The sequence below is a fragment of the Tenrec ecaudatus genome, chromosome 11 (genome assembly GCF_050624435.1).
Source record: "Tenrec ecaudatus isolate mTenEca1 chromosome 11, mTenEca1.hap1, whole genome shotgun sequence".
NCBI classification, from domain to species: Eukaryota; Metazoa; Chordata; class Mammalia; order Afrosoricida; family Tenrecidae; genus Tenrec; species Tenrec ecaudatus.
The window spans coordinates 64158342-64176543 of NC_134540.1; the positions used below are offsets into that span (position 1 = coordinate 64158342).

Consider the following 18202-nt stretch of genomic DNA (forward strand, 5'->3'; position numbering starts at 1 on the left):
GGAATGGAGTGGCAAGGTCCCCAGGGAATGCTGAAAGTGGACTTTGGTGCCAGGGCGTGGTGCCCCAACAGACTGGACTGGAAAACGCTCCTAAGGGCCAGCAAACAATCCTTGAGTGAACTACAAGCTTTTCTCTTGTGAACTGTTTTGTTCTGTTCTCTGTCAGTGGTTTAGTTTTGTTGTTTTGTTGTCCGGTTGCATACTGTTGCTTTGTTTTCCTCTGTCTTGTTTTCGTGCATGTTAGTGTCTCCACAGGTCTGTCTGAATAGGACAGGCTGGATGAACTACCTGGAGGAAAAACAATGGGACAGACAGTTCCGGGGGGACTTGGGGAGGGGTAGGGGGGTAAGGAAGTGGTGTTAACAAACACAGGGACAAGGGAACAACATGGAACCCAAAATGGTAGTGAGGGGGGAGTGGCATGTCTGGTGGGGAATGATCAAGGGTAAGGTTGCGTAGAAAAGAGGTATAGCTGTAGCCCAGGTGGTGACGGAGCATGGTAGTGGGGCAGGAGGAAAATCAAGGGAGATGGAGGAAGGAGCTGGGAGTCAAGGGGCATTTATGGAGGTCTAGACAAAGACATGTACATGCAAACATATATATGAGGATGGGGAAATAGATCTAAGTGTCTATATTTATAGGTCTAGTATTAAGGTGGAGGAAGGACCTTGGGCCTCTACTCAAGCACTCCCTCAATGCATGAATACCTTCTTTTATTAAATTGGCACTCTATGATGCTCACTCTCCCGACACAACTGCTGAAGCCAAAGCGGGTGAACAAGTAAATGTGGTGAAGAAAGCTGATGGTGCCCGGCTATCAGAAGAGATAGTGTCTGGGGTCTTAAAGGCTTGAAGGTGAACAAGCGGCCATCTAGCTCAGAAGCAAAAAAGCCCACATGGAAGAAGCACACCAGCCAGTGCGATCACGAGGTGCCAAAGGGACCAGGTATAAGGCAACATGCAAAAAATAAGATATATGTATATGTATATATATATATGTATGTATGTGTGTGTGTGTATATATATATATATATATATACCATATTGAATGAAGGGGGAAGAGCAGAGTGGAGACCCAAGGCTCAAATGTTGGCCACTGGAGATCCCCTCAGAGAGGGGTTTAGGAGAGGAGATGGGTCAGTCAGGGTGCGAGGTAGTACTGATGAAGAACACAGCTTTCCCCCAGATTCTGGATGCTTCCTCCCCCCAACTACCATGATCTGAATTGCAGGACTGGATAGGGCAGAGGTTGTACACTGGTGCATATGGGAGCTGGAGGCACAGGGAATCTAGGGTGGATGATACCTTCAGGACCAAGGGTGTGAGGGGCGATGCTGGGAGAGTGGAGGGTGAGTGGGTTGGAAATGGGGAACTGATTACAAGAATCCACATGTGACCTCCTCCCTGGGAGATGGACGGCAGAGAAGGTGGGAAGGAAGACTCCGTATAGGGCAAGACATGACAAAATAACAATGTATAAATTACCAAGGGCACATGAGGGAGGGGGGAGCGGGGAGGGAGGGGGAAAAAAAGAGGACCTGATGCAAAGGGCTTAAGTGAAGAGCAAATTCTTTGAGAATGATTGGGGCAGGGAATGTATGGATGTGCTTTATACAATTGATGCATGTATATGTATGGATTGTGATAAAAGTTGTATGAGCCCCTAATAAAATGTAAAAAAAGAAAAGGAAAAAAAAGGAAAATGATTAGGGCAAAGAATGTACAGATGTGCTTTATACAATTGATGTATGTATATGTATGGATTGTGATAAGAGTTGTATGAGCCCCTAATAGAATGTTTAATAAAAAAAGAGGATAAAAAATCAGTTTATAGTTGAGGAACTGTAATAAAGGGTCACGACATTAGGGAGGTTGAGAACCACGGAGTTACATCCTTGTGCTTATAGGACTGAGGTTCAGTGGCATCACTGGGGGGTGGGGGGGCTGGTCACCCAAGGCAATAACTTACAATGACATTACCATCACCACCACCCCACCATGAATTTCCTCCTGTACCAGGCCATACAGACTCTTTGGCAATGTTTATGATGAAATTTAATTATGAATAATATAAGCAATAGTTTAGAAGGCAGACAAATGTTAAGTAAAACTAAAACATTCACTGCCATTGAATCAATGCCAACTCATACCAACCATATAGGACAGAGTGGACTTACCCTGTGTGTTTCTGAGATGGTAACTCTTGGTGAGATCTCCCGTGGGGAGGCTGATGGCTTTGAACTGCTGACCTGGTGGATCACAGCCCAATGCATAACCACTACACTACCAAGGCTCTTACAACTCAAGTAAAGGGGAAGATATTACCCACCAAGAGGGCGACTTTGGGGAGGAATGGACGATGGGAATAGGACAAGCCATTGGGAAATTTGGCGAGTACTTGAATAGAAAAATGATGATCTAACTAGGGTTTTTACCTAATTCACCATACAAAAGGTTTTTGTTTTTCAATAAATAAATAAATAACGTTCCTGAGTAGAGCAGCCAGTCCACAGAGAGAACAACATGGCTGGCCCTACTATGAGACATGATGCCCCTCAGTGACTAAGGGTGATACAGGGGACAGCACCGGAGACACAGTGTGGGAATTGCACCTGACCTGATTCCACCACACCGAGGCAAATCACTGGGGGAGTGCAGCGGAACAGCAAGGGAATGGAGTGGCAAGGTCCCCAGGGAATGCTGAAAGTGGACTTTGGTGCCAGGGCGTGGTGCTCCAACAGACTGGACTGGAAAACGCTCCTAAGGGCCAGCAAACGATCTCTGAACTAACTACAAGCTTTTCTCTTGTGAACTGTTTTGTTAGAGATAGTGACTGGGGTCTTAAAGGCTTGAAGATAAACAAGCGGCCATCTAGCTCAGAAGCAACAAAGTCCACATGGAAGAACACACCAGCCTGTGTGATCGAGTGGTCCCAAAGGGATCAGTTACCAGGCATCAAAGAACAAAAAATCATATCATTGACCGCACACCTCCATGATAGGATCGCTGAAGACAAATGGGTGCATAAGCAAATGTGGTGAAGAAAGCTGATGGTGCCCGGCTATCAAAAGAGATAGTGTCTGGGGTCTTAAAGGCTTGAAGGTGAACAAGCGGCCATCTAGCTCAGAAGCAAATAAGCCCACATGGAAGAAGCACACCGGCCAGTGCGATCACGAGGTGCCCAAGGGACCAGGTATAAGGCATCATGCAAAAAAAAAAAAGATATGTGTGTGTATGTATGTGTATATATGTGTATATGTATATATGTATGTGTACATATGTATATATATCATATTAAATGAAGGGGGAAGTGCAGAGTGGAGACCCAAGGCCCAAGTGTCGGCCAATGGAGATCCCCTCATAGAGGGGTTTAGGAGAGGAGATGGGTTAATTAGGGTGTGAGGTAGTATCGATGAAGAACACCGCTTTCCCCCAGATCCTGGATGCTTCCTCCCCCCAACTACCATGATCCGAATTCTACCTTGCAGGGCTGGATAGGACAGAGGCTGTACACTGGTACATATGAGGGTTGGAGGTACAGGGAATCCAGGGTGGATGATACCTTCAGGACCAAGGGTGTGAGGGACGATGCTGGGAGAGTGGAGGGTGAGTGGGTTGGAAAGGGGGAACTGATTACAAGGATCCACATGTGACCTCTTCCCTGGGAGAGGGACAGCAGAGAATGGGGGAAGGGAGACTCCGGATAGGGCAAGATATGACAAAATAACGATGTATAAATTACCAAGGGCATATGAGGGAGGGGGGGAAAAAAAAGAGGACCTGATGCAAGGGTCACGACATTAGGGAGGTTGAGAACCACGGAGTTACATCCTTGTGCTTATAGGACTGAGGTTCAGTGACATCACTGGGGGGGGGGGGCTGGTCACCCAAGGCAATAACTTACAATGACATTACCATCACCACCACCCCACCATGAATTTCCTCCTGTACCAGGCCATACAGACTCTTTGGCAATGTTTATGATGAAATTTAATTATGAATAATATAAGCAATAGTTTAGAAGGCAGACAAATGTTAAGTAAAACTAAAAAATTCACTGCCATTGAATCAATGCCAACTCATACCAACCATATAGGACAGAGTGGACTTACCCTGTGTGTTTCTGAGATGGTAACTCTTGGTGAGATCTCCCATGGGGAGGCTGATGGCTTTGAACTGCTGACCTGGTGGATCACAGCCCAATGCATAACCACTACACTACCAAGGCTCTTACAACTCAAGTAAAGGGGAAGATATTACCCACCAAGAGGGCGACTTTGGGGAGGAATGGACGAGGGCGTAGTAGTTACTTAGCTGCTGGGCTACTCGCCACAAGCTTGGCAGTTCAAACCCATTAGTCACTCTGCTGCAGGAAGACAAGGCTTTCTGCTGCTGTAAAGAGTTACATCCCCCAAACCCATATGGACGGGCAGTTCTGCCCTGTCCTACAGGAGTGCTGTGAGAGTTGAAGGAAAATAACATGTGTTTATTATAGTTATAAAGTACTTAAATGTAATATCCCTCAGGTTGTACAAATAGTATCCACAAAATTGTTTTGTAAAATGTTTCGATATTAAAAAACAACATTATTAGTTACATTATTAGTAACTGAGTGGAATTTCTTAAATTGTTGCTTCCGTTAACTATGTCTTTGTTCTCAACGAAGTTATTGATAACGGTTCACGAAGACTGATTACCATGATATTTCAGCTAAGACACCAGAAAATATGACAAAATTAGTGACGACAGATACTGGCAGTCATGCAAGCAATAGCATGCGTGGAGCACAGGCCACGAACCCACGTGACTTGAAGTATCACCATGCTTGGTAATAATGACTGCCCAGACCTGGGCGCATCAGAAAAGCTAATTGGCATACAGTTTGAACCACGTAGGTATCATTGATACATTGTTTACAGAAGATGTTGTTTTATAACTATTTCAAAATAAATAACACCCTCAAAACTCATTGCCATTGAGTCAATCCTCGCTCCCCACCCCTGTGGCATATCTTAGTCCTAAAAGTAACAGCCTTTCTTTTCAGTAATCTAAGGAGGTCTTGTGCCACAGATTTAACCAATGCAATCCATCTTTTGATCTCTTAACTCCTGCTTCTATGAACAGTGATTGTGGATCCAAGGCAGACGAAACACCCCAACACTTCCATCTTTCCCCCATGTATCATGATGCTATGTATCGGTCCAGTGGCAATAATTTGGGTATTTTTCACAATGAGTTCTAATCCACACTGAGGGCTGTAGTCCTGATCTTCATCAGCAAGTGCCACGCGTCCTCGTCATTTTTGGCAAGCAAGGCTGTGCTTTCTGCATCTGGCAGGTCGTGAATCAGCCGCCCTCCAGTCCTGATGCTGCGTTTCCCTGCTTAATTGTTCAGCACACAGACTGAACATGTGTGTCGGGAAGACCCTGATGCGCACCTTTCCTGCTTTTAAAGCATGCACTCTTCCCTCGCTCTGTTCGCACAACTTCCCTTTGATACAAGTGCACGTTCTGCAGGAACACAACAAAGTGTCCTAGGACCCCACGGAAAGGCCACAACATGCATACTTTACTGGAAGCCAGTCAAGATATCGCTGCGTGACTTTCTGTTCTTCAGTCATCCAGAGAAAACCTCCCGGTTTTAAAGGTATCATAGTAAGTCAGACCCAGCCATACACTCTATTTTAATGTCAGCTGATTTGGGACTTGAATGACATCTACAAAGTCCCATCACAACCAAATCTATTGTTGTGTTTGAGCATCAAACCCAAACCACACCCACTGCCACTGAGTCAATTCCAACTCATAGTGTCCCTGGAAGACAGAGGCAGACTGTCACACCTTTCTCCCAAGAAGAGTCTGGTGGGGACTTTCAGTGACCAAATGCCTAACCACTCTGCCATCAAGGCTCCTTGTGTGTCACCAGGGGAATTTGAAATCTGGAAACAACAAAGGAAGGATTGGTTGTTGAAAATACAGCCTTAGTGACAGAAACAAAGCCGGAGATCACATGAGAGAATCTTGCAAGACCAGTGACTTGTTAATTGCAAATACTTGGTTTTTTCCCAACAACAGTAATAACAGCTGTACAGGTGAGAGTCATCAGGTGAAATATAGAGGATTCATATCAACTGCATATATGAAAAGAGATGCTGGAGAAACATGGCATCATCCATGAAAACCAGGCCAGGGACCGACTGTGGACAGGCCAGCAATGGCTCATATGCAACTTCAGGTTGAAGTTGAACAAAATGAAAACAAATCCATGAAGAAAGCAAAGGTTGTTTAACAGACAGGAAAGGAAGAAATGGCCAAAGTGGATGTCAGAAGAAGCTCTGAAACTTGCTCTTGAACAGAGAGTAGCTAAAACGCCTAGAAGAAAAGGAGGATTCTGTGGGCATGATATTGAACTCCACAGGAAGCATCAGAAGAAATAAAAAAGAACAGGGCTCTAAAAAGCTGGTGTTCTGGTTGTGCCGTGGCTCACGAATGGGGCCGTTAACACCAAGGTCAGCAGTTTGAAACCATCAGATGTTCCTCTGGAGAAAGGTGAGGCTTTCTACTCCTGTTAAGATTCACTCTTGGAAACCCACCGGGACAGTTCTACTCAGTCCTACACGATCATTATGAGTTAGAATTAACTCCGTGGCAGTGAGTTTGGTTTGGGTTTGTTACTAAAACGTATTGGCCAACATTCAGCCATTTCAAGAGGCAGTATATGTTCAAGAACCAGTGTCCCAGGAATTGAATTGTTATTGTATTGTATTGAAATGTTACAAAAATCTGATGCAGGGCTGGAAGCACATACAAGCCAAGAAATTGGGAAGACAGCAGACTGACTGGTAGAAATCCAAATGTGGGCCCATTCCAAAGAAAAGCAGTCCAGCGGAATGTAGAAATTATCACACAGTAATATTAATATCCCATGCAAGTAAAACGTTGCTGAAGATCATCCCCAAACAGTTGCAGCACTGCATCTACAAGGAGCTGCCAGAAATTCAAGCTGGGTTCAGAAGAGCAAGTGGAAAGAGGGTTGTCATGGATGAGTTACATGGATCTTGGCTGAAAGCAGAGAAAACCAGAAAGATAATTGTTTTATTCACTCTGCAGATAGTCAACTGTGTGATCATAACAAATTATTAATAACATTGTGAAGAGTAGGAATTCCAGAACACTTAACTGTGTTCGTGTGGAGCCTGTGCCTAGACCTTGAGGCAGGCATTCAGACGGAATCAGGGGATAGTGTGTAACCTAATCAATCCATCAGTCAAAAGGGAAGTTCCTTGGGAAGTGGCCTTCCTCCATACTGTAAATAGATATTACATTTGGGCATTCTTTCCCAAGTCTGCATTCTTCCTGTTGCCTGACCTAAGGGTCATGGGAAACAAGACTGAGGAAGCCTCCATCCTGATGCTTTCGCTGCAGACTTTGGACTTTCCATAGCCCACACAGGCCTGTGAACCAGCAGGGATCTCCAGCCGACCTCCTGACCTACTGATAAGATGTTAGTCCAGTGATTCTCAACCTTCCTAATCCGTGACCCTTTAATACAGTTCCTCATGTTGTAGTGACTCCCAACCATAAAATTATTTTCCTTGCTACTTCATCACTGTAATTTTGCTATTGTATGAATTGTCATGTCAATATCTGATATGTAGGATGTATTTTCATTGTTACAAATTGGACACAATTAAACATAATTAAAGCATAGTGATTAATCACAAAACAACATGTAATTATATATTGTGAAACATTTATGTGTTTTCTGATGGTCTTAGGTGACCCCTGTGAAAGGGTCGTTTGACACCCCCCCCAGGGGTCGTGACCCACAGGTTCAGAACCGCTGTGTTAGGCTTTCCAGGTCCACAATTGTGTGAGCCACTCTATTGAGCTCATCTGTCGTTCCAGTGTTTGAGCCTCTTGTTGCAGCCACTGTGTCAGTCCGTCTCGTTGGGGTCTGCCTCGTTGGTCTGCTTACTCGCTCTATTTTGTCATCAGGTCCCGGCTCCTCCTGATGAGCTATCCAGAGTCCTAAGAGCTGAGAAACACGAGACCTACATCTTCGCCAGTGATCACCCACGCATGTTGTGTTTCCATGGGCAGTGCTTTCCCGAGGTCTCAATCCCAGGTAGCGTATCTCTGGAGACTGTTTTCAAGGTCCTGGTCCAGTGTTGTGGAAGGACCAGACAAAATGCCACTGTCGAGGGTATGAAGAGGGCCAAGATCATTCTTCAACTTGAGCAGTAAGAGCGGTTTCCGCAGGCGTGTTGAGATCTCCTCCAGCCTCTCACAAGGGAACATTCCGGCTTCCACAAAAGCTTTCGAGACAAGAGAGCCAAGGCATGTTACAAGAAAAAGCATGTGTAAGACAGCGGGGAGAGAAGGTTTGGAGCATTGAATCCCAGCCTCAGGAATGCAGACTGCATTCTTCTGGCAGCAGGAAGCCATTTTTATATTACAAAGGGATCTGATCAGCTGCCGGGGGACCTGGCAGGTAGGTAGCTGAAGTGAAGGGAACAGGCTGGCGCATGGGAATCTAGAACGCGTGGCATTGTAGTGACTGGAGAGGCCCAGGCAAAGGAAAAGCCACAGCTCAGCTCTTGCCACTTCCTGCCATGTGGGCGTGCGCACCTGAGTCCCCAGAGCTCACAATTTCCCAAAAGAGTGAATTCCCTTGGTTTTTAAGGATTAGCAATACATCAGGATAGTTTTGTTTTGTTTTTGGCTGACAGGACAGAGCAGCAGAGTCCAACAAAACTCTCTGGTCTGGGAAATGTTGGACTCTGATCAAGGTGATGGGGAGATGATAAAGTTCAGCATGATTCTGCTGACATGGAAGAATGCAAATGATCAGGTTCAGAGCCTGGCCTCATGTCTCTGCTGCTTCTTCAAACACTAGTTTGTCTGATTTATTAAAAAAAAAATACTTTATCCAGGGATGCCTTCATCTTCCCAAGTGGACAGTTAGGTCCTCAGAGGCAGGGACCTCGTCTTCTGTAAACATCCCACAGCACAGCATAGTAGGGTGAAAAACTTAATGAGCAATTAGTCATGTTCCCCCTTCTCTCCAGCCTTTTCCTCAAAGACCTGGAGATCCTGTTTCCTCTACACACCCCCTCTGGAGGTTGTTTGTGGTTCTGTTGCCTCGGCTGTAGCGGGTGGAGCAGTGCGGTAGTTACAGAATCTCCTGTGGATTTGTGAAGGGGTGGAGTTTTGCCTGTCAATCAGGTCACAGCTTGATGGCCTCATTTGGAGGCACTAAGGAGATAGATAAGTAGCTCGCTGAAGGCAGGACACACACAACTCCCTGTGAGACATGCCTGTGGACAAGCCACATGGAGCTATGCTGATGGCAGCCAGAGCCTTGGAGCCATGTGGAGACCCACGCCAGTGCTAGGATGCTTCTACTGCCTCTGGATCCACAAGACTTTCCACCCACTGACCTGTGGTTTTCCTGCATTTGACATCATTGAATGGCTCCATGAATCTGAAGAGGAATTTATGGAATGGTATTGGACATATGGGCTAATATCGGACTTTTGGATTTGATCGCAACTGGGCTGGGATGTTTTCTTAACATATAATTGCTCTTTTATACAAAGCTCTTTCTTATACACATATGAGTGTCTATGAATTTGTTTCTCTAGTCTACCCAGACCAACATAAGCAGTATTGTTGCGGGGTGCAGGGGGCGAGTTCCTAGAGAGCCGAAGACTTGTGTCCAAACCCTAAATCCAAACCTGCCATTGAGCCCATTTGTAGGACAGAGAGATCATCTCCCAGGGTCGCCAACGCTGGAATCGCCATAACAACCGGAATGCTCTCAGAGGCAAGGATGGCAGGACTTTAATCTCATGGACTTGGGCTATGTTGTCGGGGAAGACCAGACCCTAGCGAAGACCATCATGTTTGGTAAAGCAAGGGGCAGCGAAAAGGAGGAAGACCTTCAACAAGGTGGGTTGACAGAGTGGTTGCTCACCGGGCTCAAACATGAGAACAATTGTGAGGATGGTGCTGGGCTGGAAAGTGTTTCCGTCTGCTGTGCTTCAGGTCGCCATGAGTCAGAACTGGCTCAATGGCACCTACCAATGACAACAATCTTCATGAAAGTAGAGTTTGCCACATCTTTCTCAGTAGGAGCGGCTGCTGAGTCCCCATCGCTGATGGGCTAACAGTTAAAACCATGACCTCACCAGGGCTCCTTGGCCTGAACTGCCCCCAGCAGATCGTGGGAATATCCGTGGACGTCCCTGTGCCTCAGCTGGGCAAGGAGTTGGAAGTCTTGTGGTCAAGATTGTAGCTGAGCATTGTGTGCTCATGAGCCTCCCATGTCCAAAGCCAGGCCTTAAGGTTCATGGTAACAAAGGCACGACCACCAGCCATTGAATAGCCTCGGGTTCATTTCCTGGCACACCACACAGCGTCTCAAGTTCTTCTACCACCATCTGAGAGGCTGGAGCAACTCCATCGGGGATTCATTGTCCTCTGGTCAGCTGAGCACAACCAGATTTAGACAGGAAGAGTGTTTTGGAGCCTATGAAATGTTTCTCTACGAAATAGCTGGAGGTAGCAGGAGTACCACCAAGAATGGAAGTCGAGGAGGGCAAGGGAGTTAGTGGGATCAGAAGTAATCATTAGGGACCCGTCACCTCTGTGTGTCCCAGAGGTCCCTCATCAGTTGTGGTCATTTTACTACTCAACAAAGAAATAAGAATCAGCCTTTTTTCCCCATTTCCTCTGCCCTTATAATGATACACGATTTGACTGAAGTGTGAGAGAACTGCCCCAAAGTTCAAACCATCCTTAAGCATCCAGCACAAGGACGGGTCTCTGAATGAGCCGACCAGGTAGATAGCCAGGTCACGAAACAAGCACGGCCTGCATTCCAGAAGTTCCTTCCGGTCGCCATCCTTGTCTGCATCCGCCACAGCAGCCACTCATCTGACACCCACACTACGCTTGCTTTTGAACCTGATGTAAAGAAACCCTACTGGGTGCCCTCTTGGAGTCTGCTAGCTGTCAGCCGGCACTGAGGTGGCAAGGGTCATCGCTGCCGCTGCATGTGGCTTCAGCCTGTTTATTTTGTCTACTGGCGCAGGGACAGATCCAGCACAGGGTTTGATCCCCTTGCTGCATGTGCGGGGCTACAATACATAGTGGTGCTGTGAATTGTCTTGGCCATCTCTTTTGGTGGCCTCGCGGGCTTTTAAAAATATATATTTTTTAACCTTCAGGAAGAGGAAGAATGTGGGAAATGCAAATAATCTAGCTGGCTACATTCTTCTTTATTCCTTTAAATCAACATATAGCTTCAGTCAGTCTGCTATCTGTGTTTAAGATAGCCCGGGCCCTCTTTCTGATGCTCTGTCTGGGGAAGCTGTTCTCTAGAGACGCCCTCCCATTTGCATTCTGGCTTTTGGCTTCTGCCAACAAGACCCAGGGTGCTCAAAGGTCGGTGCATTTCTTCCTCTGCTCTGCATTCGCCTCTCCCAGCTGCAGTCCACGGTGACTCCACGGTCTGTGGGAGGCAGCTCCGGCCAGGCAGCCCTGCCCTGGGCTAACAGCCTTCTTCCCTCGTCCCTTCAAGCCCAGAGCTGAACAGTGTGTAGTCTAGCGGTTGCAAGTCCCTTTAGCCACACCCACCTCTTTGTAAACTGTCCTTTCTCCATGGCCATTGCTCACGAGATGACTGACACAGAGTGACTTCACGTACCTCAGAGTCGAGCTGGGCTCCAAAGTTTTCAGGAGCTGATATTTTCAGAAGTGGATTGCCCACCTTTTTTCACAGGTGTCTCTGAGTGGGTTTGAAACCCCCACCTGCCAGTATCAGCCAGTCCCATGAGCCATTTACACTCTCCCCTCTTTAAGCCCCGCCTCAAACTCCTACCTTTTCCTGATGGACTCTGATGGATTCACAGCCAAGAAGCAACGACAATAGACATATGTCCCCTGCCTGTTCTGCACGTGTGCTCTTGAAGCCCAGGAGGGAACTCCCTCACCCAAGGTCCCCCAGCCTGGGCGGGAGGCTCCCTCAGCTCAGTGCTTTGCTCACTGCTGAGCCTACTCCTCAGCTGAAACGTTCTGTTCAGGGCCACTACTGTGTGCGAGAGCTTCAGGATTGCCCGTGTCCTTAGTAATCTCTCCCTAGATACTTCCTCCCCCACCCCCATCCATCCTAACCTATCTTCTGGTCAACCTTCAGATCCAAGCGGGGATCATGGCAGCCTCCCTCTTCGTTCCTCTTTTCCAACATTCTCCTATGCCACACACCAGCCATCCAGATCCTTTTCCCAGATGTTCCTGGGGTTTCACCTCCCTCCTTGGATTAAGGGTCATTCCTGGGAAAGGCCCAAAGGCCCAGTCCAAGCATCTCCTCTGCACACCAGCTGCCTGACTTAATCCCTCTAACCACGAAGAACCAGGGCCTCCCCTATTTTTCCAAGGCATGCTGCCCCCCCCCCCTTCACAGCAGTTGAAGTGGTAGCTGTGATGTCTGGGTCCCTCTGCCTCTAAGAAGCCCTGGTAGAGATGTGAGTTAGGTATACTAAGGTGACCAGATTTTAACATCGGTCAAGCGGGACGCCATTGATAAAACTCGTATCCTGGCGAAATAGCCACACGGCAGCCCAAAACCGTATACTCTAGCTTATCAGGACTTTTTTAATACGCTGAAGGATGTGGGGAAAATTGTCAAAAATTGGGACTGTCCCGCCAAAAGCAGGACATCTGGTCACCTGCAACGTCAGTGGTTCAAACACACTCCATGGGAGAAAACCCAGGCTCTCTGGTCCCATAAGGATTTACAGTATCAAAATCCCTAGGGAGCAGTTCTACTCCGTGTGATCAGGTCACTAGGAGGAGGCAGCTACTCAATGGCAGGGAGTTTGGGTTTGGTTTGGGTGGCTGCCTCTCTGATCATACTGCGATTCCCCTACCCCCCTTTACATTCAACACTCAGCACAGAGCCTGGAGTTCCAGCTGTCCACAGTGGGGGAGGACTGAACGGCATTCATTGACCTGTCAGGAATACCAAACGATGCAAGAGATTCTGATGGGCACAGACGAACTCCCCTTCTGGTAATATTTGGCAAAGATTCGCTTTTAAATGATAGGCTGGAGACAGTGTGGGTAGAGGTGGGATGTGGGAGAGCTGCTCCTCCTAGCCTCTCCCACCACCCCTCTGAGGCCCAAGGCCAAGGGCTGAGCGAGTGGCTACCCAAGGTCAGAAGTCTGTGAACTAAGGCCCTTAGATGGGTCACATTGGCCGCTTACCCCTTGGTTGAGTCATGGTTCGGGGCTAGGCACAGTGCACTTTGGCGTCTCAAAGGGGCCCATCTCCAAAGAACTGTTGACTTTTGTTCATAAAGATCAGGAGGTCCCGTCCTCTGCAGGGTGAGTGAAAAATGTCCCATGGGCGATGCTGGGAGAGTGTAGGGTGAGTGGGTTGGAAAGGGGGAACTGATTACAGGGATCCACATGTGACCTCCTCCCTGGGAGAGGGACGGCAGAGAAGGGGGGGGGGGAGGGAGACTCCGGATAGAGCAAGATATGACAAAATAACGATGTATAAATTACAAAGGGCACATGAGGGAGGGGGGAGTGGGGAGGGAGGGGAAAAAAAAGAGGACCTGATGCAAAGGGCTTAAGTGGAGAGCAAATGCTTTGGGAATGATTGGGGCAGGGAATGTATGGAGGTGCTTTATGCAATTGATGTATGTATATATATGGATTGTGATAAGAGTTGTATGAGTCCCTAATAAAATGTAAAAAAAGAAAGAAAGAAAATGATTAGGGCAAAGAATGTACAGATGTGCTTTATACAATTGATGTATGTATATGTATGGACTGTGATAAGAGTTGTATGAGCCCCTAATAAAATGTTTAAAAAAAAAGAAAAGAAAAATGTCCCATGAGTTAGACACCGTCCCTTCTGGCCTTTTCCTCAGTGCTCAGATCTCCCATTGACCTGATGACCCCTGGGACTTTGGCCTGTGTCTAGGTGGGTCATTTGGTGGGTGTACAGATCCCCCGAAGCCCTTACATGGTGACCTGAGCCATGGTCAAAATCAGAGGGGGAAAAAAAAATCAGAGGGGAATCTCACAAGGACTGGCATGACAGGGCAGGCTCACATGGAGGAGCCAAGAACTAGTAAGGAAGGCTTGGTGCTGGATTGGTGCCTCTGCAGAGAGAGAGGAGGAGGGTCCAGGTACTCAAGCAGGCTGCGAGAAGAACAACCTTGGATTGGGAGGCCCTGCTTCCCTCCCAGGCCTCTCCCTGCAGGGGCACCTGTGCTCATGAAAGGACAGATGTCTTATCTATGCAGGGAAGGTCTTGTGCAGAAAGCTGTTGGGTGGGTGGGGGGTGTCCAAGGGCAGAACCCTTGCCAGAAAGCTCCGTCTCATAAGCCTCGTTCATTCATTCATCAGCCCCTTGGTGCACTGGTGATGTCCAGCTGCTTCTGCCCCTGCTGAGGGAGACACAAACCATGCTTCCCTGCCTGCCCGTGTGAGGCTGCTTAAAGGGGAGCAACCTGCCCCCAGACGCCCAGAAACGTTGTGAGTTGAGTGACCTTCATCCTCTGTGCTGTGGAAGATGGGCGGCGCTCCTTTGGACAGGTTGGCACCTCCTTCTCTCTCTTGCTTAATCCTTGCTCCCACATTCCATCGGCGTTCTTGTTTCTCATCCCACGGCCTAATCCCCCTGTTTTGCAATCTCCCATTCCCTGTCTTTCCATAAGAAATCCAGACAGGGGTTCGTCTGGATGAGTGTCTCAGTCAGCCTGAGTGTGGCTCTGTCTGTGCAGAAATAAATGAAGTCTTCCCTCAGTCTAACTCAATTCCACACAGCACTCCCCTCTGCAAACTCTCTGCAGGCTTCTCATTATCTGCAGAATTAAGTTTTGCCTCCTGAGCCTTAGAGACCTACTGTGGTCCCTGGGGCAGCAGCCCGTGCTAACCCAGAACAAGAGGCATCATTTGCATGACTGATGGTGTCTTGCTGGCCCTGGGGCCTTTCTCAGGTATCTGCTGGGCCCATATCACCCTGGCCTATTCTCTGGCCCAATGCCCTCTGACGCTTCTCTTGGATGCCTCACACTGTTACGTCTCTAGACGTCTGTTATCCTACTTTCCATTCCGCATTCCTTCATTTCCTCTTCAAATTCTCACATGTAATGTATGCAGGGGAGGAGCTTGGTGCTGCTGCTCTGTAACATCACAGGATGGCTTTGAACCTCCCGCCCCCTTCAGTTAGCAGTCTGACGTAAATCTTCAGTATCACCCAGGGGCCCTAAAGGGGTTCACAGGTAGTGAGAACTTTCCCACCACCACCAGCAGCCTGCTGTAGTCAACCCCCTGCCCCTGGTCTCTCCACGGGGCTGTGACACTGTGCCCTGTAACAATAACAGGCAGCTCACCCCCCTGCCGGGTCAGGAACGGGTGCCCTGTAACAGTAACAGGCATGTCAATCCCCCCCCCCCCCCCCCCCGTCAGAAATGGAAACATTTAAAAATTGCAGCCTGAAACAGGTATAGCCCAGCCCAGGATGTTTACGCTCCCAGAAGCAGCCTAGCCTACCTACAGTCTCGGTTGGCAGACCACTGGGGACAAACTGACCTTAAATGTAGAATTACTTTGGTAGACTTAAAAACTGTTTTGCTTCACTTTTCTGAGAATGCTTTGCCAGTTTCACACAAGAACTTGCCTTCCCCCTCCCCTTGCTCGGCAAGACGCCCCATAGAGATGTATAATAACTTCCCTTTGAAGCTGTTCGGGGCTCTCGCCTTACAGACTGAGCCTGCCTCAGTTGCTGGTGAGGGCCCAGATTCGAATCTGTCTGAATAAAGCGTTACTGTTTCCATCTGTTTCAGTGAGTGGTCTGGGTGAGGGTCTCGCTCGCTAACAGGGGCCACCCCAAGACTCAGATTCAGATTCAAGGACGAGTCTGTGTGAGCACAACGCATGGTTGTTTTTACTCGACTTTGCTCTCTAAGCAGCAAAAAATGGGGACGAACCACCATGCTCCTTGTCACGCTCACGCCTCCTGCGGGCAGGCTTGAAATTCAATCGTCTTGGCAGTCTGGGTGGAGAGGCAGAGAACTCACCCCCAGCCACGCCTACAGCCATAACCGGCTTGCATCTCATTAAAAATCAAAGGCTGTTCAAACTACAACTATTGGGCTCTCTTTGTAACCGCAGGGAAAGAAGGGGAGTCAGGAATAGGAGGAGGACGCGGACTGTGCGGTCTCATTGCCTCTGGACCATGCGACCAGACGGGCTGCTGCAGCACTCCCGTGACCAAAGGGTTTGAGCAAGCGTTTAGAAGCCTCCTGCCCAAACGGGAAAATGCAGAACAGGACTTCACATCCTCAGGGACTCCAGACTTCCGGGAACCAGGAAGGTTGAATGAACTTCAAAAAGTATTGCCTTGAGAGGATCTTCAAATCTTATCCCAGAGAGCTCTTAAAGAGAGTTTTCTTAAAGCAACAGTTTAGCTTAACCTGTTATATACCTACCGTATAGACTCGTATAAGCCGAGTTTTTCAGCACAAAAAAATTGCTGAAAAACTGGGGCTCGCTTATACACGGGTCAGTGGTGCCCCAGCGAGGTGTAACATCTTGCGGGTGATTGCCGTTCCTCCGCTGTTCATTCAAAGCCCCGCTGACACTGCAGGGCTTTGAATGTTTGTTTACTCACATCTAACCAATCAGCCGTCCTATGACATAGACGGCAGAAGCACCCATAGTGATTTACTTATGCCCGGCAGCTGAACTGGTAAAGAGGTGTCTGTGACTGCGCTGCGTCTCTCCCCTCTGGTCTCAGTGTTAATTCACATCCTGCATTTCCTACCCTAGGCTTATACTTGAGTCAATCAATTTTTCTGGTTTCCCAGGTAATAATTAGGTACCTCGGCTTATACTTGGGTCGGCTTATATTTAAGTATATACAGTAATTATTATATTTTAATTATCTTAGATATAATTATTATATAATATATAATTGTTATATATGATTATTTTCTTATAATTATATTGTGTATGATTGTTATATATAATATATGGCAATTATATATAATTATATATAACTGTTCTATATTGTTTATTACCGGCTCTCCCTCGGCCCCAGGAACAGCGAGGCGGCATCACCGAAGCTGTAAAGAACAAAGGAGTTAATTGACAGGCTCGAGCTAGGGTCCCGCGCTCCAGTGCACCAGTGCAGCGGTGGCCACCGGGGACAAGGACCCCCTTTCTTTGTAGAGCTGCCTTCTTATACTTTTCTGCAGGTTACATAAGTTGGGCAGGCTCCCCACTCCCTTTCCCGCCCTCTCTCTGGGTTCTTTGGCTTCTTTCTCTACGGCTGATTGTCTTTGGCTTCCGAATTGGTTGGTTCAGGTCTTGAGACAGTAACGCCAGATTGTGTCGGCTCTGAATTGGCTGTGACCAGCCTCGGACTTTCCAGCTGCAGTCGGCGTCGAAACTCAGGCCTATTTCAGGAGGTTCAGCCTGTTATGGAGTGGCTGCCCCCCTACATATATAATTATATATCTTATGATTGTTATATATAATATTATATTTATAACATTTTAGATATAACTGTCTTCAGTTATATATATGCCTTGATAGATATGTCATCTTCCTTGAGCATAGTGATTTATCCACCTGGGAATCAAATTGACAACAAAATCTTGGAAGGTTAGATAGGAGCCCTAGGGTGCGGTGAAATCAGGCACACCAAGCAGGAACAGCTCAGACCAGCCCGGTGAGCATGCTTACACAACCCAGAGAACATAGTCGTCATAAAATCGTACAAACTGCTGAATTGGCCTACGTTTTGTTGCTATATTTTGAACAACAACCAAACTAAATAAGCTTCTTATTAAGAAAATAAATGAGCATTAAGTGGGCTCTAGCTCATGGTGACCTCATTGGTTTCAGAGTAGAATTCTGCCCCTTGAGTTCTAAAGGAGTGGTTTCTTAATAAGTTAATCACGAGGCCTTTCTCCCAAAGGCACTCTTGGTGAGCTTGAGTGCCCAGCCTTTTGGTCAGCAGCAGCTTCTGCGTTGTCCCTCCCCCAGGAGTGTGCCTACACTGCACTCTGGAGTTCCAATTCTGTTTGGGGGTTGCGGGTGCATTAAACACTGGGCCCACCCAGGGGAGCCTGCACTCGCTCCTGTGACAATGATCCTGCCGTTCAGGGAGCCTC

At 47.6% G+C, this 18202-nt stretch overlaps 1 long non-coding RNA gene across 1 annotated transcript in view; it reads left to right on the forward strand.

Moving 5' to 3' along the window:
* LOC142461308 (uncharacterized) overlaps window positions 1-16938 on the forward strand; it is a 29276-nt gene extending 12338 nt beyond the window's left edge. Inside the window, exons 2-4 of the long non-coding RNA XR_012786884.1 lie at window positions 7998-8127; window positions 14427-14615; window positions 16197-16938. This is a non-coding gene — a long non-coding RNA (uncharacterized LOC142461308). The remainder of the gene's footprint in view (window positions 1-7997; window positions 8128-14426; window positions 14616-16196) is intronic.
* The last annotated feature ends 1264 nt before the right edge of the window (window positions 16939-18202 follow it).